This window comes from Pipistrellus kuhlii, unplaced genomic scaffold (assembly GCF_014108245.1).
Source record: "Pipistrellus kuhlii isolate mPipKuh1 unplaced genomic scaffold, mPipKuh1.p scaffold_m20_p_1, whole genome shotgun sequence".
NCBI classification, from domain to species: Eukaryota; Metazoa; Chordata; class Mammalia; order Chiroptera; family Vespertilionidae; genus Pipistrellus; species Pipistrellus kuhlii.
The window spans coordinates 140,469,123-140,493,137 of NW_023425404.1; the positions used below are offsets into that span (position 1 = coordinate 140,469,123).

The following is a 24,015-nucleotide window of genomic DNA, read 5'->3' on the forward strand; positions in this document are numbered from 1 at the left end:
GCAAATAAACCAAATGGTGAAATAATTGGAACAACCAAACAACCAGTGCACTGACCACCAGGGTCAGCCATGTGAGTAACATAGCAGGCTTTGGCAGCGGTGGGATGGTGGAGCAGGTGAGTGGGAGAAGGAGTGGGGCTGAGGCAGACAGGGGACCAGGGACCACAATGGGAGAAGCCCGCAAGGGCGCCCAGGATGGGTTGAGACTTGCCCCTGTGCCTACTGCAGCCTCACGGCCCACAGTCACTTTCAAGGTGCATGAATTTGTGCACTGGGCCACTAATAGTAAGTAAAATTAGGAGGATACACTTTTATCAGTAACAGTGGGAGCCATTCCACTCTGTATGAGTCTCTCCAGATATTCTAGTCTCTCCAGAAATACTTTTTGGGCCTTTTGAAGGTGTAACACGTCTTCAGTTTTCTGGGGCACCATTTAACTAAGCAAAGCTGTCCATGTGGAGCAGCAACTGGTGGATTTTGTTGACAAATTACATCAAAGTAATTTAAAAGTAGTTGGGGCTATTTTTCGTGAATTTGTATGTGGTAACCAATATAATTTCAAAATTTTATTATTCAAGTAACTTTATGAGTGCAACAAATATCTGCTTACATGGATAAACACATATACATACATTCTGTGATTGGTGGTAGAAAGAGAAACAAAATAAAATTTTAAAATCATTGTTATTGTTTCAAAAGCACTTATCATCTATGTGAGGGGCATTCTTACAATCCAATTAATCAAAGTTTAAAATCATATTAAAGTAAAAGTCTATAAAGAAGAGACGGTTTTGAATATTAGAATGTTTGACGGTTTTGAATATTAGATGTATCATTGGCGAATATGTTCTCCCACTTAGTGGTTTGTCTTTTAATTCTGTTGATGTTTTCCTTTGCTATACAATAACTCTTTCGTTTGTTGTACTATCATTTGTTAATTTTTTCTTTTGTTTCCCTTGACTGAGGAGATATAATCTAAAGTTTATAAATAACTTATGAAACTCAACACCCAAAAAACAATCCAATTTTTAAAATGGGCAAAAGACCTGAATAGTCACTTCTCCAAGAAAGACATACAGATGGCCAATAGATACCGGTATATGAAAGAATCCTTAATGTCACTTGTCAGAGAAATGCAAATTAAAATCACATTGAGGTATCACCTCACACCTGTCAGGAAGTCTATCATCAATAAATCAACAAACATCAAGTGTTGGGGAGGACATGAAGAAAAGGGAACCTCACACCCTGTTTGTGGGAATGTAGACTGGTGCAGCGACTATGGAAAGCAGAATGGAGTTACTTCAAAAAATTAAAAATGGAACTGAATTATGACCCAGTGATTCTTCTTCTGGGGTTTTATCCAAAGAAACCTGAATCCATAATTTGAAAGAATATATGTACCCCTATGTTCATTGCAGCGTTATTTATAATAGCCAAGATTTGAAAGCAACCCAAGTGTCTATCAGTAGTTGAGTGGATAAAAAAGCTGTGGTACACTTACACAATGGAATACTACTCTTCCATAAAAAGAAAGAAAAATTTACGTTTTGCAACAGCATGGATGGACCAGGCGAATAGTATGCTAAATAAATAAGCCAGTCAGATAAAGACAAGTACCATATGATTTCACTCATATGTGGAATTTAATGAACTAACTGAACTACCAAGCAAAATAAAGACAGACTCATAGATAGAAGACTCATAGATAGAGAGCAGGCAGACAGATGAGGGTTGGGTGGGGAGAAATTGAGCAAAAAAGAATAGAGAGAGAGAGAGAGAGAGAGAGAGAGAGAGAGAGAGAGAGAGAGAGAGAGAGATTGAGAGAGAGAGAGAGAGAGAGATTGAGAGAGAGATTGAGAGAGAGAGAGAGAGAGAGAGAGAGAGAGAGAGAGAGAGAGAGAGGAGAGAGAGAGAGAGAGAGAGAGAGAGAGAGAGAGAGAGAGAGAGAGAGAACACACTCATGGACATGGACAACAGTGTGGTGATTGCAGGGGTGGAGGTGGAAGAGGACTTAGAGGGGATAAATGATGACAGAAAAAAATAAAATTTAAAAAAGAGAAGAGGTAGTTTAAGATCACCATAATAAAGTTTTTCTTTAGTTCAAGTTCTAAGTGTCTGTGCTGTGCTAGGTCTTAGAAGGACCTTAAAAAAATAAATGTTAAAGCCTGGCTACAAGTAGCTTGCAGTCTCCTGTTGAAAAAGAAACACAGAACATATCAGACTTTCAAAGTTCTGTGACAGAGGTCTATACAGGAGGCCAGACCACAGAGGCGGACAGTGGACCAGCAGGGATGCGGGGGAGGGATGCCTTCATTAAGATTGAAAGGCAGAGACTAGAAAGAGGGTTTTCATGGCATAGGAAGCATCATAAAATATTCCAGGAAAGGGCAAAACTGTATGGTTTATTTTGAGAAATACAAGATGTTCAATATCGCTAGAGCATAAGGCAGAGAAAAGGAGAATATCCTCATGGGGGCAAGAGAGAGGGAGAAAATACCCCAGAAAGAAGAGCAAAAGATGACTGCAGAATAAAAGTAGCAGTAGGATCAAGAAGAGACTCATTGTACCAAATACCCTGACAGAGAAGTGGTCATGGACAGTGAAGTGGTCGTGGTGTGGGGGTTGACCCTTTTAAGGGTCATACAGCAGATGGAATGACAGTAGGAGATTAGGGGCAGTAAGATCCATTAGGAGAGTAGCATGAATTAACATTTCAAGCTAACTTCACTAATCGCTTCAATAGCTAACACAAGATACAAAGAGCCTTGTATCATTTTTATAATATGTCTATCTATAAAATGTTATTTACAAATGTGATAAATAACCAATATCAGAGTAACATTAAAGCCAAAATATATTAAGACGGCATTTCAAATTTTATTATGCTCAATCAACTTTCAATGAAAATATATTACATTTTAGACACTGTCAACCAATGTCACAATTATGTATTTTTTCTCTTAATTTAAGGGACAACTTTCTTTCGTTTATTTTTATTGAAGTAATTTTATTTGGCCTGTTTCCACCAAAAATTTCCACACAGTACCTCAGAAACAACATACCAGATGGAATAAAAATAAGACCAATAAGAAAGGTATAAGAAAGCAATATCATATATTTATACAATGTATAAAGTGAATAAATAGAAGATATTGAATTAAGAACTGAATTCACAATCTTGATCATGAGATATTACCCAGAGGCAGAAGAAAAGAAAAATTTAATTAAGAAATGCCCATTCTAGATCAAACCTGGCTACATTTTCAAAATAAATATATTATTGTCAAAAATCTAAATAAAACTCATTAATAAACTAGTATGCAGAGCTTACAAAAGTACAAAGAAAAAAATCTTGATTCAGAAGCTAAAACAAGCATTAAATGAAGGTTAAAATATATTGATAGTTTCAAATTAAATAGTAGATTAGCCTTAAAGCATTTCTGAATTAATAAAATTGACTTTAAAACATTTTGCATTACTTTAAAAATTATACTTGATTTTCAGAAGAGATGCTCTACAACAACTGGCCTTATTTCATGGTGTTTAGACCTGTTCCAGCTACTGCTCAGGATAGGGTTTATCTCACTTGAGAATGAGCTGGCTCCTCTATGTCAGCCCTAACACAAACCTATGCCGGAGTATTCGTTTGTCTTTGTATGTCTTTTGGCCCCCAGTCAAGCCGTACAGAAACTTTAATATTATTTTTGTTTTTAACTTAAATATGTAGTCCATAAAATCCTTTTCAAAATTTATTGGGGTGATACTGGTTAATAAGATTATATAGGTTTCAAGTGCACATTTCTATGATACAGGACTTGTATATTGTGTTGTATGCCCACCACCCAAAGTCCAATCCTTTGGGATTGTCTAATCAACTGTAATGTATGACCTAACCTAAACTTCTTAAAACAATCGTGATAATGCTTATTTTCCACAATAAAAACACTCCAGCCACAAGGAAGCTTTCAATACATCAGTAGATAAGTCTCATCAAGCGAATGCCATACTTCCAACAAGGCAACATAGCTTCCTCCAAGCTATGCGTGATAGATATAGAACATAGGCTTATCCATCCCATGAGTTTTCTAAACCAGACAGTACACCAATGACAACCTTTCTGTCCCCTTCAGCACCATTGCTCTTCATGTGAATCTGGGATACGCAAAGCAACGATGTTACATGAACATACCACAGCACCGAGCACACCAGAAGCGTGTGTAAAAGTGCTAAGTGTGATGAATGGAAAAAACAAACCATGACTGCGTAGAGCAAGGGATGTTAACGTCTTTAGTAGAGAACTGCCTTTTGTAAGAACCAATCTCACAAGTCATTGGGCAGGCTGAGAAACTCTCCCCCAGGCTGAGTCTTTTGCCCCTTAGATTAAGGAGACTGCTCCTAGTTTCCATCACTCGGTTCTCTCTATTCCCACAAGGACCATTATTTCACTGTGGGGCAATGTCAGAGGGACGTGAGCGTGTACATGTTGACAAGGTCTGCTTCATCTTCAACATTCACCTACCTGACTTTCCCCCTATTCCATTTCTAGACCACAGGCTACTGAAATGAACTAATATTCATTGTTTAAATCTGGTAGAAATGAAACAGGAATGTATCACTAGGAAGATGACAAGTTTGACAGAATGAAGAAACAGAAACTTGCTGATAGGACACACCATGACAATGATGTCCTGTTCTCACCGCCCGCGTTATTTAAGTGTGTTATGAATGCACACAGCACTCTGAGGGGCGGTACACAAAACGACACTCCACCGAGAACAGGCTCCCACAGCAGGCAGCCCCCGCTCAGCATTAACATGCTGCACAGCCCTCTGCGTCCTGGTGCAGAGCAGCCAACAGGGAGATGGGGTTTACGAGTAACAGAGAGACTGAGCTGGCTAATTACTTACCTTCTCACTTATGACAGGCTGGCTCGTCTAACTTTTTGTTTCCTCTCTTGTCATAGCTCGGCGGCAAACGGTTATGATTCAGCAGAGGTTTGGACCTGAGAGTTAAGAAGAACTTTTTTTAATTAAAAAAAAAAACACAACAACATTAGACATGAACGTCCCCCAGCACCGCAGTCTTGCTTTCCTTGCCCTCTGTGAGAGTGTCTCTCGTTTTCTCTCTTTGCAAGGCAAGCTACGTCGTGGTCTATAAATATTGACCCTGACACTTGCTCAGGCCTTTACTTGCTCATGGCACAGGTCTGTGTTACTGAACACCGTGGTAATGCGCAGGCAAAGTTCTCAGCTGCTCAGACAAAGCTGGGGATTGGCTCACTACCCAGCAACCCTGTGCCTGCCTGGAAATACCATTTTCCTGCCAGCTTTACAGATGCTATGGGCCTTTCCTGAGGCCCAAATCAGGCACAGAAGGGCAATTATGAGGTTTGTCTCAAGAAGTCGTTTTCCTCAAGCAGGTGGAAAGAAAGGGGAGGGGGGAGAGGGCTGGGCACAGTGGAAGACAAGAAAGGAAATACCACCTTTACTTTGGCCAAACAACATCATCTCAAACCCTATATAAAATTAGACCTAAATATCATTCAATCAAGCTTCACAAAATGAAATTATTACAATTTCTACATATTGTGAGTGAGCAAAAGATACAGAAAAGCATTTTCTGCCATAGTTGTTAATGCTCCTCATAGAAAAAGGCTGTGTTTTTTAGTTCAAAATCCTTATGAGTAATGGAATACAAAGAAATATTTCAACCTCAATAAGTGCATTTCCAGAATTATAGAAATGCACTGGAAAGTATAATATTAATAAAGATCGATTTATGTATTTGGTGAAAAAAGCTAAAACATAACTCAAATTATATGAGTTATATAAACATAACTCAAAGTAGTATTAACTACTACTAGATTTTAATCATGAGAATTATAATTATTTTACTTTATATATTTTTCAGATTAAGGATAAACTCTAAGCCATGATGTTTGCAGGTGATATGAACAAGGACAGCATTACACATGTATACCACATACAACATCCACAGTAGGAATGGTTAGAAAATAAATCAAGGTCATATTTCTTTTTTTTTAGGCAAGAATAATCATATGTTTGCTTTATTAACATTTCCTCCCTTGGTTAAATTCACAAAAAGGGCAACTTTAGCAATAACTTGGTCACTAACTCGTTTTATAGTTGAGAAAATGTGCTTCCAGGCTGGTTAACTTCACATGGTCACAGGCAAATTTACAGCAGAGTTAAAACCAGAGTCTTTCCCTTATTGCTCACAATGGTGTGCTCCTTCTAGCACAAGAGTGGTTCTCAAATTCATTTTTTAAGTTCAAAATCCTATCTTCATGTGAAATCTTAATGAAACCATAGCCAGAAAAACAACTAGCATAAAACAAAATAGCCTTTTACAGATAGACTGACCCAAAAAAAGAGTTGTGCACAAGAATTAATTAACAATTGAAATCCACTGTGCTTTATTTCATTCAATAATATTTATCCAATAAATTAACTTATTACCAGGAGAAGTACACAGCCAGTTGCTGAAGAGACAAAGGTAATATGTAGGTCCTACTCTTAGAGATCTCCCAGTCCAATTTCAGAGGGGAAAGAAAAACTGTGTTCATGTAATAAGGGAGAGTAATGAGGGAGCATATGAAACACAGGCATCTGAGCCAATGGGAAGTGAAGGTATAATAGGTAATTCTTCAATGCACACTTGTGCGTCTTAAAATATTTGTAGAAGGCAGTGAGGCAAAAAAATAAGACAATAAAGACAAACAGGCATGGAAAAGCAGGACATGGAACTTCAAATAGTTCTTACTGGAGCATAGAACGTGGAGCAGAAAATACATTTTTTTTTAAATGTTAAAGAATGTGCTTCATTTATTCCTTTCCATCTCCACAACCCCAGAATCACTGGTCTTACTGTCTCTATAGTTTTGCCTTGTTCTGAATGTCATGTAGTTGGAATCATACACTATCTAGCCTCTTCAGACTGGTTTCTTTTAGTTGGCAACTGAATTAATAGTTTTAATGGAGTCAATGTCCAAATTCTCTTCTACATAAACTCTTTATTAATATCTGGCTAACAGCGATGCTTTATTCACAACAACCTTTCTTCTACTTCACATGAGAAAGGGACACTCTCTTCTATCCCAAATATTACGATGGTAGATTGCCCTGGGGTCATAGAAAATTTATAATTTTAAAATTTCAATTAATTCCTTACATTTTTGATGAAGAGAAGTATGATAGAGAAACAGTTAAAGACTTTTAACTATAAAAATATCACATAAAAATTCTATGAGGAAGTGAGATGGAAATACAGGTCAAGAAAATAAAATAGTAATGTAAATTTTTCAGCTTTTAACAGAAGAGTCTATTCAGTATTATTTAAATGAATAATGGTTTTATTAAATTGCTGTGGATTTAGATTCCATTGAGTATTCTTAAAATAGTTGATACAGGTTTTATTTTAAAATGTCAATAGTTCCAATAGGGTAAAAATTAAATTCTTTGCAAGTACATATTTTACCACAAGTGAAAAATTGTAGATGTTAACTTGGTAATGTGTGAGTGGTTACATAGTTTTTCAAAATTCCTTTAAAGGTATGTGAACAAAAATAGTGGAAGACTGCTAGCCTACTGTATAAAACCCAAGTTTTTAACCTGGAATATAAAACTTTTCATCACCTTTCTCCCTCTAAGGAGATTTCAGGGCAGTGAAACTATTCTGTGTGAGAGTGGAATGGTAGGTACATAACAATATGCATTTAGAAAATCCTAGAACTGTACCACACAAAGAGAGCGCCCAATGAAAACTATGGACTTTAGTTAAATCTTTCTCTTGTCTTTCTGAAGCATGTGTCTAGAGGAGCATTATAATTTATTGAGCAATTACCACCTAACAAGGGCTTAAGAAATATATTATCTAACTAAATACAATCCTGACAAGCGGGTATGCCTTTGCTATTTGAAGATGGAAAAAATTAGGCTTAGAGTTATTAAGGAGCTTGTCTGAAACCATATAACTTATGAATAGTGGATATGAAATTCAGCCCAAACTTTAACAAGACTACAGTACCACATACTGCCTTTATTTAATCATTTTTTAAATCATTTAAATAAGATAGAGATTGCCCATGCCAGGCAAGGAAGTGGATTCAACAGTACCCTAACAAAATCAGAAGGAATAAAAAGATTCTTCCTGCATTTATTCAAGGAACTGGAAGAATTTTAATACTGAGTGTTAAACAGTAGCATAAAGAAGAGACTAACAAATTAATTAATGGAAACCAGTGGACAAAATTAAGGTAGGTGATATGCCCTATTAAGAAGAACTTAAAGGGTTTTATCTTCAATTCAAATAAAGAGAAAGGAACACATCAAGAATCAAAAATGTGCAGAAACCGGTTTGGCTCAGTGGATAGATCCAAACCTGCGGACTGAAAGGTCCTAGGTTCGATTCGGGTCAAGGGCATGTACCTTGGTTGGGGGCACATCCCCAGCAGGGGGTGTGCAAGAGGCAGCTGATTGATGTTTCTCTTTCATCAATGTTTCTAACTCTCTATCTCTCTCTCTTCCTCTCTCTAAAAAATCAATAATTTTTTAAACCAAAAGTGTAAAGACTCGATATTGTCAAAATATCAGTTCTTACATATTTTATTTATAGATTCAATACAATTCCATAAAAAATTCCAGGAAGTTATTTTGTGGAAATAAATCCACACTAAAGTTTATATAAAGAGGCAAAAAACTCAGAATAGCCAATGCAATATTGTTGAAGAACAATAAAGTTGGAGGCTGACACTAATAGACATCAAGACTTATACAGTTGTCAGCCAGCTTGGCTCAGTAGTTGAGCACTGACTATGAACCAGGAGGTCTTGGTTCAATTCCCTGTCAGGGCACATGCCTGGGTTTCGGGCTTGATCCCCAGTAGGGAGCATGCAGGAGGCAGCTGATTAAGGAATCTCTCTCATCATTGATGTTTCTCTCTCTCTCTCTCTCTCTCTCTCTCTCTCTCTCTCTCTCTCTCTCTCTCTCTCTCTCCCACTTCCTTCCTCTCTGAAATCAATAAAAAAAAATTTTTTTAACTTATAATAATCAAGATAGTGTGGTGTTGGAGGAAAAATAGACAAATAGCTGAATGGAAGAGAACAGAGAGCTCAGAAATAGGCTCACATAAATATAGACAACTGATTTTTGACAAAGGAGCAAAGACAATATAATGGAGCAAAGATAATCTTTTCAACAAATGGTGCTAAACAACTGGACCATCCATATCAAAATACTTAATCAAGAGAAAGATTTTATACCTCTCCCAAAAATCAACTCAAAATGTATTGAAAAACCCAAATGCAAAATGCAACACTATAAAACTCCTAGGTAATGTTGGAGAAAGCCTAAATGACTTGAGTATGGCAATGAATATTGAAACACCAAAGGCACAATCCATGAAAGAAATAATTGATCAGGTAGTTTCATTAAAATTAAAAATTTCGCCGAAACCCGGTTTGGCTCAGTGGTAGAGCGTCTGCCTGCGGACTGAAAGGTCCCGGGTTCAATTCTGGTCAAGGGCATGTACCTGGGTTGCGGGCACATCCCCAGTAGGGGGTGTGCAAGAGGCAGCTGATCGATGATTCTCTTTCATTGATGTTTCTAACTCTCTATCCCTCTCTCTTCCTATCTGTAAAAAATCAATAAAAAATATTAAAAAATAAAATTAAAATTAAAAATAAAATTAAAAATTTCATCTCTGCAGAAGAAAATTTTAAAAGTATGAGTTTGGCATGAACCTCAGTTGCTGGCTAGATCCCTGGCCCTGATCAGGAGGCAATTTATTGATGTCTCTCTCACAGTGGATGATTCTCTCTCTCTCTGTCTTTCCCCCTCCCTTCCATTTTCTCTGAGAGAGAGAGAGGGAATAAGAATGAAAAGACAACCTATAGACTGTGAGAAAATAGTTGCAAAAGACACATCTGATAAAGGACTGTTACCCAAAATGTACAAAGTACTCCTAAAACTCAACCATAAAAAAATAGACCATTTTAAAAACTGAGTCAAAGACCTTAACAAAAACACCAAAGAAAATTTACAGATGGCAAATAAGTATATGAAAAGATGTTCCATATCTCATGTCATCAGGGAAATGAAAGCTAAAACAACAATGAGATACCACCAGACATCTATTGGAACAGCCAAAATCTGGAACACTGGCAACACCAAGTGCTAAGAAAGGACACAGAAGAACAGGAACTTTCAGATGTTTATGGCAACTCTATTCATAACTGCCAAAACTTGGAAGCAATCAAGATGCCCTTCTGTAGGTGGATAAATTACCTGGGGCACAGCCAAACAATGGAACATTATTCAGCACTAAGAAGAAATGAGCTATTAAGCTATAAAGATGTGGAGGAAACTTAAGTGCATTTTAGTAAGTGAAGGAAGCCAATCTGAAAAGGATACATACTATAATTTCACCTATTGCACATTCTACAGAAGATGAAACTATGGCGATAGTAAACAGATCAGGATTTGAGAAATGGGAATGAGAGGGATAAGTAGGCAAAGCACAGAGGGTTCCTAGAGCAGTAAAATACTCTGTATGCCACTATAATAACAGATACATGTCATCACCTATGCATCCAAACCCATAGACTGTATACCACCAAAGTGAACCTTAAACTATGAACTTCGAGTGATAATGATGTGTCAGTGTAGGCCCGTCAATTGCACAAATATACCATTCTGGTGGGAAACACTGACAATAATGATTATACATGTTTCGGGGCAGAGAATGTATGGGAAAATTCTACTTTCATTTCAATTTTGCTGTGAACCTAAACTTCTCTAAAATACAAAAGTCTTTAAAAAGTCAAAGGTGGCTTCTCCTTCTGGTAGCTGGGTCTTTGCCGAGGCAGAGTTATATAGAAAGAAGGAACACCTTGGAAGATAACTTTAGTCTCTAATGGGATGAACTTGATGTATCTGCTATAACCAAGCAAATATGTACAGAAATCATTAAAATATATTGATTTATAATACAGGAGAGAGAAAGACTGTACCAACTCAGTAACCTTCTATTCTTGTTTTGGGTCTGGAAACCAATATCAGCGATTCTCAACACAGAAACCAAAGTAATCACTTAAAAAGAATTCACTCAGATTAATATTCACCTCCTACTCAAAACCCCTACCGGCTTCCCATTTTGTTAAGAGTAAAAGCTCAACTTCTTATCTATATTAATAAAAGGGTAATATGCTAATTAGACCAGATGTCTCCCAGACATCCTTCCTGACAAAGATGGGCCCAAGAGAAGCTTCCCGCCCATGGTCCTGGGTGCCAGTGGCTGCAGCTCAGAAGAAGCCACCCACCCTTGGTCCTGGGTGCCTATGTCTGTGCCAGCCCAGGTAAAACTAGCCCAGGTCCTGGGTGCCTGTGGCGGACCAAAGGGAGGGGAGCCCAGGTCCCGGGTTCCTGCAGGCAGCTGGCCGGAGGAGGGAAAGCCTGGGTCCCCGGTGCAGGGCCAAGGCAGAGGTAGTTAAGGGTGATCAGACAGGCAGGCAGAAGGGTTAGGGGAAATCAGGCAAGCAGGCAGGCAAGCAGTTTGGAGCCAGAGGTCCCAGATGGTGAGAAGCATGCCCAACTGCCGATTTAGGCTCAATCCCTCTAAACCAGCAGTTGGACATCCCCCGAGGGGTCCCGGATTGGAGAGGGTGCAGACATGGCTAAAGGACCCCACCTCCACCCCCCATGCACCAGTGAATTTCATGCACCGGGCCTCATGATGTCTCTGACAATGTCCACTACACCCCCTCATTTTCTCAGTTCCAGCCCGCATGTTCTTCTATTGTTCCTTAATGTACCTGACAACTTTGCCCTTCATGGCTTTCAGCTTGCTGTTCCTTCACTGGCATGTTCTCTTGCAGGCAGCTTCAGGGCTCATTCCTTCACCTCCTTCAGGTTCCGTTTCAAATACCTTCAAGTGAATCCTACCACTACCATACTATTCCAAATGACAAACTTCCTTATTTAGTATTTAACTAGAGGCTCAGTGCATTTGGGGGGGGGGGGGGTGACCCTCAACCCAGCCTGCACCCTTTCCAATCTGGGACCCCTCTAGGAATGTCTAACTACATGTTTAGGCCTGATCCCAATCCTAAACGGGCAGTCGGACATCCCTCTCACAATCCAAGACTGCTGATTCCCAACTGCTTGCCTACTTGCTTGCCTGCCTGCCTGCCTTCCTGATTTCCCCTAACTGCTTCTGCCTGCCAACCTGATCACCCCCTAACCACTCCCCTGCCAGCCTGACTGATGCCTAACTGCTTCCTTACTGGCCTGATTGCCCCTAATGCCCTCCCCTGCTGGCCTGGTCACCCCTAACTGCTCTCCACTGCCGGCCTGGGTCCCTCCATTGCTCTACCCTGCGGGCCATCTTGTGGCAGACATCTTGTGTGTTGGAGTGACAGTCAATTTGCATATTACCTCTTTATTAGATAGGATTATTAGATAGGATTGTTACTACCAGTCTCTTCCAACAGAATGTAAGTTCAGTGACAGCACAGGTTTCATGTGCCTAAACTGAGTCTTCCACACAACAAACACCCAATAACTGTGTGTTCTATAAAAACTTAGAGATCTGTGAGCCACTGGCCAACATAGGTGGATCCTAAAGACATGAGGTCTCTCAGCAACAGAATGGATAATGAAAAGTAACCCAAACCCAGCATATAAAAGTTGAGTCAAGAAAGAGAAACCCACAAAAACTGTAAAACAACTATACGTATAAGCAGGAGCAGGATGAGAAAATGAGAAAATGAATGAGGATGGGGTATTCAGGAAGGAGCAGTCAACAATGATGAATGACACAGAAAGATCAAACAGGAAAGGGATTGAAAACAGCCCATTAAACATAACACTCACCAAGCACTGGATTCTAAATATTGGAGCTGTACATTTTAAAAGGATGAATTGTAGCATATTCCTGATTATATTTCAACAAAGAATGTATTTAAAAAGATAGAAAGAGAGCAATGGTGGCTGATCTGTTTCCACTGGTGTTGAGAGGTAAGCAAGTGAAGTGAGACAGAGAATAAAATCTCGCTTTGCCAGTTTGGCCAGGACGAAAAGAGAAAGAAAGAGGTAATAACCTATAACCACAACCAGATAAAACACCAACAACTCACTATGGTATCGAGGTGAAGTGTCTTAAAATCAAGCTAACTTGAGTTTTGTTTGTCTCAGTTACATAAATTATATAACCTTAGTTTCCTCATCAGTAAAATGGGTTTACTATTACTCCCTATGTCACTATCAGTAGTCTATTTCTTTTTCATTTTTGAGTAATAATTTATTGTATAGATATGCCACATTTCACTTATCCGTTCATCAGCTGATGGACATTTGAGTTGTTTTCACTTTTGAGCTACTATAAATAATGCTGCTATGAACTTTAATGTACAAGTTTTTATGTGACCATATGTTTTCATTATGCTTGGATAAATGCCTAAGAGTAAAATTGCTAGGTAATGTAGTAATTTTATGTTTAGCATTTTAAAGAACTGTGAAACTGTTTTCCCCAAGTAGCTGCATCATTTTATATCCCTACCAACAATGTATAAGGGTTTCAATTTCTCCACATACTTCAAACACCTGTAATTACCTGTCTTTTTTATTACAGCAATACTGGTGAATATAAAATAGAATCTCATTGTGGTTTTAATTTGCATTACTCTAATGATTAGTAATGTTAAACATTTTTCAAGTACTTATTTGCCTTTTGGCTATTTACTTTTCACTTCCACTGAATATAATTTCAGAAAATCCTAGGACCAAATAAAACTTAGAACATATTTTTAAGGGCCAGCTTGTTGTACCTGGCATAGATATAGCTACTCACTTGTTAGCTGAAGAAATGATTAAACTAATAAATAAAATATTAAAATTTAAAAATCCTTGACTTATTACTATATATTTAACTAACCATTTGAATTTTTATGTAATTTCAATAGGAAGTAAGAGAAACTTTTCAAAGGAAAAGAAACTAAAAAAATATAATAACCAAGAAAACCTGCTAATCTTTTGTTTAGTATGATGGTAAATATCTACATTAGTATTTTTAGTCTGGTAATACTAAGTTCTCTATCAGATCAATGTTAGGAAAGGAGAATTGTAATCCAGTTACCCATTAATATTTTCATTTAGTGCTTCCTTGAAGGTGCTTCCTTTACAAAAGCAAAGTATTGATTAAGTAGTGAATGATTTTTTTTAAAGGTTGTTGACAAACTTAATCAGATATGAATACTACAGATTTACCTACCACTATAAATAATGAGACACTCCTCAGGGGGAAATGGGTACAGGAAAATATTAGTAACCTATGCTCGACGCCATGTTTCAGAAAGACCTGAGGGAATATGTGGCTTTCAAGGGAAATGACTGAGGAGGAAAGAAAACTGACTCTACAATGGTCTGTTTCTCCTTGTTTTTTCCTCCATGGGCCTACTGCTAGTCACATCATATACAGAGTCACTTACCTTTAACTCTAAAGCTTTTTGTTCTCAAGTAATAAATCCTTTGGGCTCTCGGGACCCACAGGAAAATCATACACAAGTCTACTAGCCTTTACTGCTGCCAGTTTATTGTACTTACCCATGATTAGCTTGAGAAATATTGACTGTACAGTTAATAAATAGGTGATTTGTTCTTCTCAACTAGAACAATGTTGTATATAAATTGAAAGAAGAAAAATACTAAATAAGAAAGTCATAGCACAGAATGGGTATCTTTTTTAACTTTCATTTTACATCGTACTAACTAGTACCAAACTAAATAAAACATTTTATCATGTATAAGTAGGAATTGTTCTGAAATTCATAGTGGATAGAAATTATATAACCAGAATCAATAACAAAGCTCAATTATGTTTAATAAAATAAGGCGATATAAAGAGTGAAAAGCATCAGGAATATAAGGTTACTTTTATAGGACAGTTGTTGCTAAATGGTCTTACATCAAAACTACACAAATGCCTCTTCACGCTCAATAATATCTGAGATCCCAGCTACATATCAGTATTTCCATTTGTTTTTCTCTTATAGCCACACACATATCGTATTTATATGCTACTAAAGATCATATCAAACAGTGTTTTTAATATAGCAAATATTTGCAATATAATATCAAGCATTTACTTCTTTTTAAAAGTATACAATTCTTAAAATCATCACATAAATTTATTTTTTATATATATTTTATTGATTTTTTACAGAGAGGAAGAGAGAGGGATAGAGAGTTAGAAACATCGATGATAGAGAATCAGCTGCCTCTTGCACACCCCCTATTGGGGATGTGCCCGCAACCAAGGTACATGCCCTTGACCGGAATCGAACCTGGGACCTTGCAGGATGATGCTCTATCCACTGAGCCAAATCAGTTTTGGCATTCATCACATAAATTTAATACCCATTCCTGAAAATGAAGGAATTAATTTTCATTTTTTATTAAAAATGAAATTTTTAATAAAAATTTTTAATTTTAAAATTTAAATTTTAAAATTTCTAATTTAAATTTTGCTACCATCACTCTAAACTGGAAATTAGGTTAAATCTATGGGACAATAAGAATCTTTATGATGAGAATTTTTAATTCCATTAATTTCTGAATAGCTTTCTCTCATCCTAAACTTGTAGCTGAATTCTTAATACTTGTTACATTTTAAAGAACAACTCATTTGAGGATCTTTTAATTCATATAGATACCCATGGTAAGCAATGTGACATTGACTTAATGGAATATTTATTTCTAGACCAAATTACAGTACATTTTGTTGGACAGCGGACCTGAAATCTCGAGAAATTAGTAGGTGTCCTCTCTAAGGCAGGAAAGGAGAGCAGGGAAGATGAGGGCTCCCCAAAACAAGCTACACATGCATTGCTGAGAGTGCACAGGGAGGAATCCCAGCCAGGAAGGATTCCGCAAAAACTAACAATCCAGTGGAGGAGGGAAAGCCTTGTTTACCACATTTAAGCTGACCTTTTTCACTATTCATTCATCATAAGGCAGTAGCTCATAAAAATATCACTGAATGATTAAAATTTATCAGGCGGTAAAAATGGGAATGCACATTAAGTCTGATCATTCACAAAATAAAATAAAAACATTTATTTCACTACTCTATGATGAATCTGTTTTCAGAGGGAGGATTTAGACCATAAAGCTGAGGAATATAATTATTCACTTTAAAGCCACTTTTTTCTAATCAGAACAAAATTCCAAAGAAAGCAAGCAAAACAGGAAGGAAATAAAGCAAACTAATTTTAACAAGAAATAGATGAGCTAACCATTTTTGGTTCACATATAGAATGTTTCTATTGGCTGTTTTGCTTCAAAGGACCTGAAACTTTCATTAAATGTACTATCAAAATTAACTAAGGTATAAAGCAAAAAAAGAGATGAAAAATGAAAAAAATCCTACTACTTTAGAATAGATGAAAATTGAACAACAGGAGTGAACAATAGCCCCCCCCCCTCAATTAGCTTCATTCTGGTATTTGGCCTAATGTTACCAAGAACAGAGCTGGAATTGGGCTGAGGATATGAGGATATGTAGGTGGTAAAAGGAGAAAAAAAAAAGAAATAAAAAATTTTTTATAGTTATTTTATGCTCCAATAAAAAGATGAAATAATGGTAAATAGCACCTCTGCTTAGTAATAACTTGCTTATATATATTTTTTAATATGTTTTTATGGAATTTTAGAGAGAAAGGAAGGGAGAGGAACAGAGAGACAGAAACATCCATGAAAGAAACACATCATGGATTCACTGCCTCCAATATGCCTCCTACTGGGGATCAAGCCCTGAACCCAGACATGTGCCCTGACCTGGAATCGAACCTGCAACCTCTTGGTTCCAGAGTTGATACTCAACCATTGAGCAATACCACCCATTTTGTTTTATTTTGGAGACAATTTGCATTGAACTTCAACACTGAATTGAAATAAGTGTTTTTCATAACTATTTGTGTTAGCGGACCTGAAACTTGATGCTTAAGTAGCACCAATAGAGAATATAAAATAATATTTTACAGGATTCTCAAAACATACCCTAGGGGTCAAGGGAACCCTGTTGATGGGGTAAAACCTCTCACTGCCCAATTCTTAATAGCATGTACAAATCTAACAACTCACATTCACATGGCACTTTGTATTTGAAGTATTCTTTCTCATGTCATCTCACTTGATCATCAGGACAAGCCAATGAGAAAGTGTTCCTATTTCACGTATGAGGAAACCGAAGTTCAAAGCAGGTAAGGCAACAGCCGGATGTGTCAGAGTTTGAAAGTAGAGAAAAAACTGAATTCAGGTCCTTTCACATTAAGTCCTTGGACCTCACCACTATACTTTTCAATAATATCAGAGGGGCCATATTCAAAAAGTTATTTTCCTGTGGAAAAAATAATAATTTCTAGGGGACAGACTGAAGCCTTCCAATTTGAAGCACACATATTTTTGTTGAGAATGGCACCACACACACATTATATTACCTGGGTAATGACAGTCCCACCACTCGGTCATCCAAGTTAAAAATTTCCACGTTCCACTTCTGCTCTCTCCTATTTCCCATCAGTGGCTACATACTCAGGTTTCTATCTTTGAAATACAGACTCTCAAGTTTGTCCCCTCTTTTCCTTTCCCTCTGTTCCTACCAAAAATCAGGTTTAGCTTTTACGGAGCCTTAAATACTGAAACAATCACAGTGTGGTCTCCTGTCACCACTCTCCTTGCTGCCACACCAATCTCCCACAATGCCACTGCACTCAAGACTGTCTCTCAGCACCTCTTCTGGCTGAAAAACAACAGAGGGTCCAAACGCCTCAGCACAGAACACAGGCCTCTCCCCTATGCTGACCTGGGGCTACCCTTTCGGTTTCGTTTCCCTTTGGCCCACAAATCCCACATTACACTCTCCTACCATACCCAGCCTTACTATGTTCACTGGGAATGCTGACGATAGCAGCTCTTCCACGGGTCTGTGTTCCTCTTCATACAATGTCCTTCTGTAAACTTTTATTTCTATGGAAATTCAGCTGGTCCAAGACTAGCTCCAACTATATGGGAATGCAAAACTAAAGTGTAAAAACAGAAAACTTCTTTGGATGCTGTGACTCAAGACTTCTTTCTCGCTTTGCTTGTCACCTCCTTCTTAAAAACATGTCAAATGGCTCGATTTGCACTGGTAGTGATCCCTCCTACAAACAGAAAGGAAAAAGCACACACCAGTCCCCGGAGTGTCCGGCAAAGCAGGGACACCTCCATGCATCTCAGGATGATTTGGGGAAACCTGGCCTGCATTTCTGTCCTGAGTAGCCACTCTTCTTCCTCTGTTTTACAGTCTTTGTGACAGAAAACAAGGCAGTGAACAATTGTACAACATTAACCATAATATGTTCATTTCAACTGTGTAACTGCCCTTTTGAAAGACCTACTAATCCAACTTTCAGATAAAACTATGCATAGTAGTACTGGCGAGATTTTGAAGCAGGATATAATGGGGGAAAGTAGCCCTAAGTAGCATTTAAGTGCTAAAATTGTGACCAGAGCACCGATGGAACTAACAGTGCCTCTACCAAGAGAATTCTGAAACATTTATTTGTCCATCTAGAGATGGCTACATTTTCTTTTGGGCAGAACATCAAAGTTCAGAGTACACTGATGAAAGTTATCTTTGGGTTTACCAGCAATCAATACCAATTAAAGGCTACTTTTAAAATGCATATCAGGTGTTACTGGAAAATGCATCCATCTGAATAGCAGCTATGGCAAAGAACTTTATCAAAGAGGGTAAAAAACATATAAAAAGTCCCATGTGAGTGATGAAAACCTTGTTTAGATGACAAGCCACATATTAGTCAGAAGCTAGTGCTCAGACTTATTGGCACCGACAACATTTTCCTAATTTCCTAAGTGTGCATAACATCACACCCCCATTATTTATTGCTCTGTTCTATTAAAACTATTTCAGCTTCCTTGTATTCCTGACAAATCTATTTTATAATTTTAAATATATTTTTATTGATTTCAGGGAAGAAGGAAGAGGGAGAGATATAGGAATATCCATAATGAGAGAGAATCAAGGATCGACTGCCTCCTGCAAGTCCCCTACTGGGGATCAAGCCCCCAACCTGGGCATGTGCCCTTGATTGGAATTGAACCTGGGACCTTTCAGTTCACAGGCCAACGCTCTATCCACTGAGCCAAACCAGCTAGGGCTAGTTCATCATTTTAATTAGCAGTTGTAATGCTTCTTGTGGAATATTTTGTATTTACTTATGCTTTCACTCAAGAAAACACTTGCTGAGGATCTGTTATGGGTTTGGAACTATACACAGTTCCTCTTCTCAGGGAGGCTGGAGGCTGGAGAAGGTGTCAGAGGACTGGTGAACAGATCGTTATAATAGAGTAAGGCAGTGGCCATGGTACAGACAGAGCACAGAAAAACGGACTCCTCCTGTACACGGAGCTCAGGGAAGGCTTTTTAGAGAGGGAGGTGATCATCTGACTTCTTAAAATAGAAGTTAACCAGAGAATATATGATGATTGCAGATGTGTGGCACTTTAGGATGATAGAAAGATTCCCCCCCACCACCACCACCCAGCAACACAGTAGAGTGATGAATGAGAGCCCCAATTGATGGAAACTAGCCCAGGCATAATATAACTTCCCTCAGAGTTTGTCTTGGGTGTTGCCACATTTCTAGGTTAACTTTGTCTTTGTTTATTGACATTTTCACTCATTTCATCCTATGATTTATTCTGATTTTTTAAATGGGATCCCAAATTTTTTCAAGCTATTTTTTTTTAGTGTAGATACAACAATGTGTATTCCCATCATCATTTTCTATCAACATTTTTAGAACATATTTTTACTGATTTCAGAGGAAGAGTAAAAGAGAGAGAGAGAGAGAGAAACATCAACGATGGCTGAAACAGGTTTGGTTCAGTGGATAGAGTGTCAGCCTGCGGACTGAGGGGTCCCAGGTTCGATTCCGGTCAAGGGCATGTACCCTTGGTTGCGGGCACATCCCCAGTAGCGGGTGTGCAAGAGGCAGATGATCGATGGTTCTCTCTCATTGATGTTTCTAACTCTCTATTCCTCTCTCTTCCTCTCTGTAAAAAATCAATAAAATATATTTTAAAAAAAAGAAAAGAAAAAAAGAAAGAAACATCAATGAGGATAGAGAAGCATTGCTTGGCTGCTTCCTACAGACCCCACACTGGGGATCGAGCCCACAACCCAGCCATGTGACCTTGACCAGAATCAAACCAAACCTGGGACCCTTCAGTCCATAGACCAATGCTCTATCCACTGAGCCAGACTGGTAGAGTAACATTTTTATTCATTTATTCAAAAAGATATCTCTTGAGCAACTGTGACATGACAGGCTTGGTTAAAAGTGCTGGAAATATGATGGCAAACCAAACATGCTGGGCATGCCCTCCTGAACTCTACATTCTAGTGGCCAATAAAAAGAAAACTAACCACTGACTGTGATAACATCTGGTGGAGAAAAAGAAAGGACATGCAATGATAAAAGTGGCACAGAATGAAGTGACAATGCTGGGAAAAGGAAGCTTCCACGTGATGATTAGGAAAAGCTTTGCCTGTGGCCACACTCTTGGAGCTGAGGCCTGATGATGAGAAGGAGACAACCATGTAAAGACATGGAAGAAGAGCATTCTGGGAAAAGACACTGCTAACAGTAAGACCCCTGGGTAAGAACCATCCTGGGTATTCAAGTGACAACAAAAAAGAAAAGGAGGGGCAGACCAGAGTTGGCACACAATGAAGTCAAATAATTAGACAGTGACTGAATAGTGTGGGTGTTTGGGGACAGTGGTTTTGAAACTGTGCTGCACATTAGAATCACCTAGACCAGTGGTCGGCAAACTCATTAGTCAACAGAGCCAAATATCAACAGTACAACGATTGAAATTTTTTTTTGAAGAGCCAAATTTTTTAAATTTAAACTTCTTCTAATGCCACTTCTTCAAAATAGACTCGCCCAGGCCGTGGAATTTTGTGGAAGAGACACATTCAAGGGGCCAAAGAGCCACATGTGGCTCGTGAGCCGCAGTTTGCCGACCACGGACCTACGATGCTTTAAAAAATCCAATACGCTCTTTCGGCTGGTATGGCTCAGTGGTTGAGCTTCCGCCTACCTAGGAACTAGGATGTTATAGTTGGATTCCCATTAAGGGCACATGCCCAGGTTGCAGGCTTGATCCCAGTAGGGAATATGCAGGAGGCAGCCGATCAATGATTATCTCTCATTATTGATGTTTCTAGCTCTCTCACTCTTCCTCTCTAAAATCAATAAAAATACATTTTAAAATTTTTTTCAAAGTAACAAAAATAAAAACCCAGATGTCCAAGTCATATCCCACACCAGTTAAGCCAGAATCACTGGAGCAGGAGCCAGAGACCAATATTCTTTAAAGCCCTCCATGTAATTCTGACTTGCAGCCCCAACTGAGAAGCACTAATTCGAGTAAGGAATTTAGTCTAATTACATAAGCAGCCATTGGAAGATTAAAGTTGTATCTGAAATTTCTGCCAGGCAAGTAAAGTGTTTCACGTCTAATCTGGTAAAAAGAAGAAATACATTTTAGGAATATGTTAATTTCTAAAGCACACTCTCCTTCAGAACAACAAAAACAAAAGCAACTACTGAAATACTTCCCTCTAAAAAGTCAAATCATTTAGGTAAAAAGTTGTTGTCCTGAAAATGCCCAATGCAATTATATCCATTTTTGATTAATTGATTTTATGTAGTTGCTCTATACATTCTAGAATACATTTGCTTATCATTGTGAATAACTTTTTTTTTAATTAATCCTCACCTGAGAATATTTTTTTCCACTGACTTTTAGAGAGAAAGGAAGGGAGGGAAGGAGAGAGAGAGAGGAACATTGATGTGAGAGAGGCACATAGACTGGTTGCCTCCTGCACACTCCCCAAGCTTTAACCAGGGCCAGGGACCAAACCTGCAACCAGGTACATGCACTTGACCAGGAACTGAATCCAAGACCCTTCAGGTGCGCTGGCCAACATTCTAACCACTGAGGCTGGTGGCCAGGGCATGAGTAACTTTATTGTCTCTTGAGAGAAAAAAATATGATAAACAAAACATTTAAGAGTCTCTAAATTTTGCTTACATTTTTTTTTTTTTTTTTGTAACATTGACCATGGGATCCCTCTAGTATGGAACACATGAGTACTTGATCTCATCTGCTATAAATCCCATCATTTTGTAGCACTTAATTCTGGTATCTATTGTTCATTTCAACACACTTTCTTGGAGTGTATTTAGTAGAGAATGAAGTCTCCTCAGAGTAGTAAAAGGTTGCATTCCCCAAATCTTAGCAACAATTTAAATTCTTATTTTTTAACAACTAATAATCATGCACAAACTAAGAAACCAAAATTAAATTGTAAGAAAAGCAAAAGTGATCAAATCCTGCTCACATTCCAGGAAAGAAAACCAATCACCTGGAAATTAATTTAACTATCGTGTGGTGTGACAGTCCTAAGAGTTCTGCTGACAGAGCATCTCTTCCAGGGTCTAATAGCTTATTAAGATCCACTAACTGAAGAAATTGCATTTAACAACTCAACCACTCTTTAGAACATAAACTTATATACTTTTATTTACTTATCCTCAAACAATATTTTATCAGAATTGCATGTATGAATATTACACAACCCCCAATTTTTCTTTAAAGGTATTTCAAAGAAGTCAACACATTTTCTGCACACTCCATTTGTTATGGAATTCACAGTTTGTGGTAAAAGTGAATGGCGATTTCTATTCAAACCTTTCTTCTTAAAGCTCTCTCTCTCTGATAAAACCAGCCAAGGTAATCTACCTCAAAACAGCCTTTGAATTCTTTCTGTGCCTTTAGAAAACCTACAGCATTACCAACTTGTATTTTATCCGGCTTCCCTTTTCTAGTAAACAATACCTTAATTGAAATCAGGAGCTATATTTCATGCATTTTTCCATATTCACAGTAACTTTCTTTATGGTGTTAAAGAAAAACCTAATTAATAAACGTATAATGAAGGCTTAAACTTCCACTACTGAAAGTAAGACACATTAAAGCAGCATAGTGCTTATATGAACTTTTCAAATACATGTTACCACTTCAGGGCTCTGACTACTGTTCTCTCCCGTCTTGGTAAATTAAAGAGAAGTCAGAAATACTTGAAAATATGAAATGAGAGGTACTGCTATGTTCCAAATAAGAAGGTGAGATCAAGGAGAAAAACGATTCAAAGATTAAAGACTGCAGACTCAAATGAAAAATAAAATAGGACCATGAATCGTTCAGTCACTCTGTAAACAATTTTGAATATCAATATATACCAAGCACTTGTAACATACAAAAGTAAATAAGACACAACCCCTGCTTCCAAATAGCACACAGCCAAAAGCTATATAATGCACAGTGATAAGAGCAGTAGAAGAGCTACACATATGGTAAGATATATAGACCTAAATCATAGGGGAAGTAAGGTGAAAGCAAGTCTTAACAGGTGAGTAGGAAAGGAAGAGGCAAAGGGAGAACCATTCCAGAAAGAGGCAGAGCAAAGGCATAGCTGTGACAGACAGGATAGTTTGTGCCAGGATGAGAAGCAAGTCTCTGTGAGGCAGCAAGGCTCCCGTGCAGAGAGGCAGGTGAAAAGGTACGGGAAGAAGGTACCTGATCCTGGAGGGCCTGGTCTGTCATGAAAACATACCTTAACTTTTTCCTGCCTGGCAATCAGAAGCCGCTGAGCAGTTCTAAAAGCTACATTTGAAGCTCTGTGGAGAATGGCTGGGAGGCTGGCAGGGGAGTCAAGCAAAAACAAACAAAACAAAAAAAAACAACACATAAAGGCCCAAAAAGTTTGTTTCAAAATTATTAACAGTCTTGGCCAGCAGGGCCCACTTGGTTGGGCATCGTCCCATGTTCCTGACCTCTCTCTCTAAAAATCAATTTT

General features: G+C 38.1%; 1 protein-coding gene across 4 annotated transcripts in view; it reads right to left on the reverse strand.

Moving 5' to 3' along the window:
- Window positions 1–24,015, reverse strand: part of BMPR1B (bone morphogenetic protein receptor type 1B) — a 371,913-nt gene that overhangs the window by 158,279 nt on the left and 189,619 nt on the right. For 2 of the 4 annotated variants that reach the window (XM_036411157.2, XM_036411136.2), the window contains exon 3: window positions 4,911–5,005. The exons of the other annotated variants lie outside the window; for them this stretch is intronic. The gene's annotated coding sequence lies outside the window, so the exon portion shown is untranslated. The remainder of the gene's footprint in view (window positions 1–4,910; window positions 5,006–24,015) is intronic. 4 annotated transcript variants of the gene reach the window in all.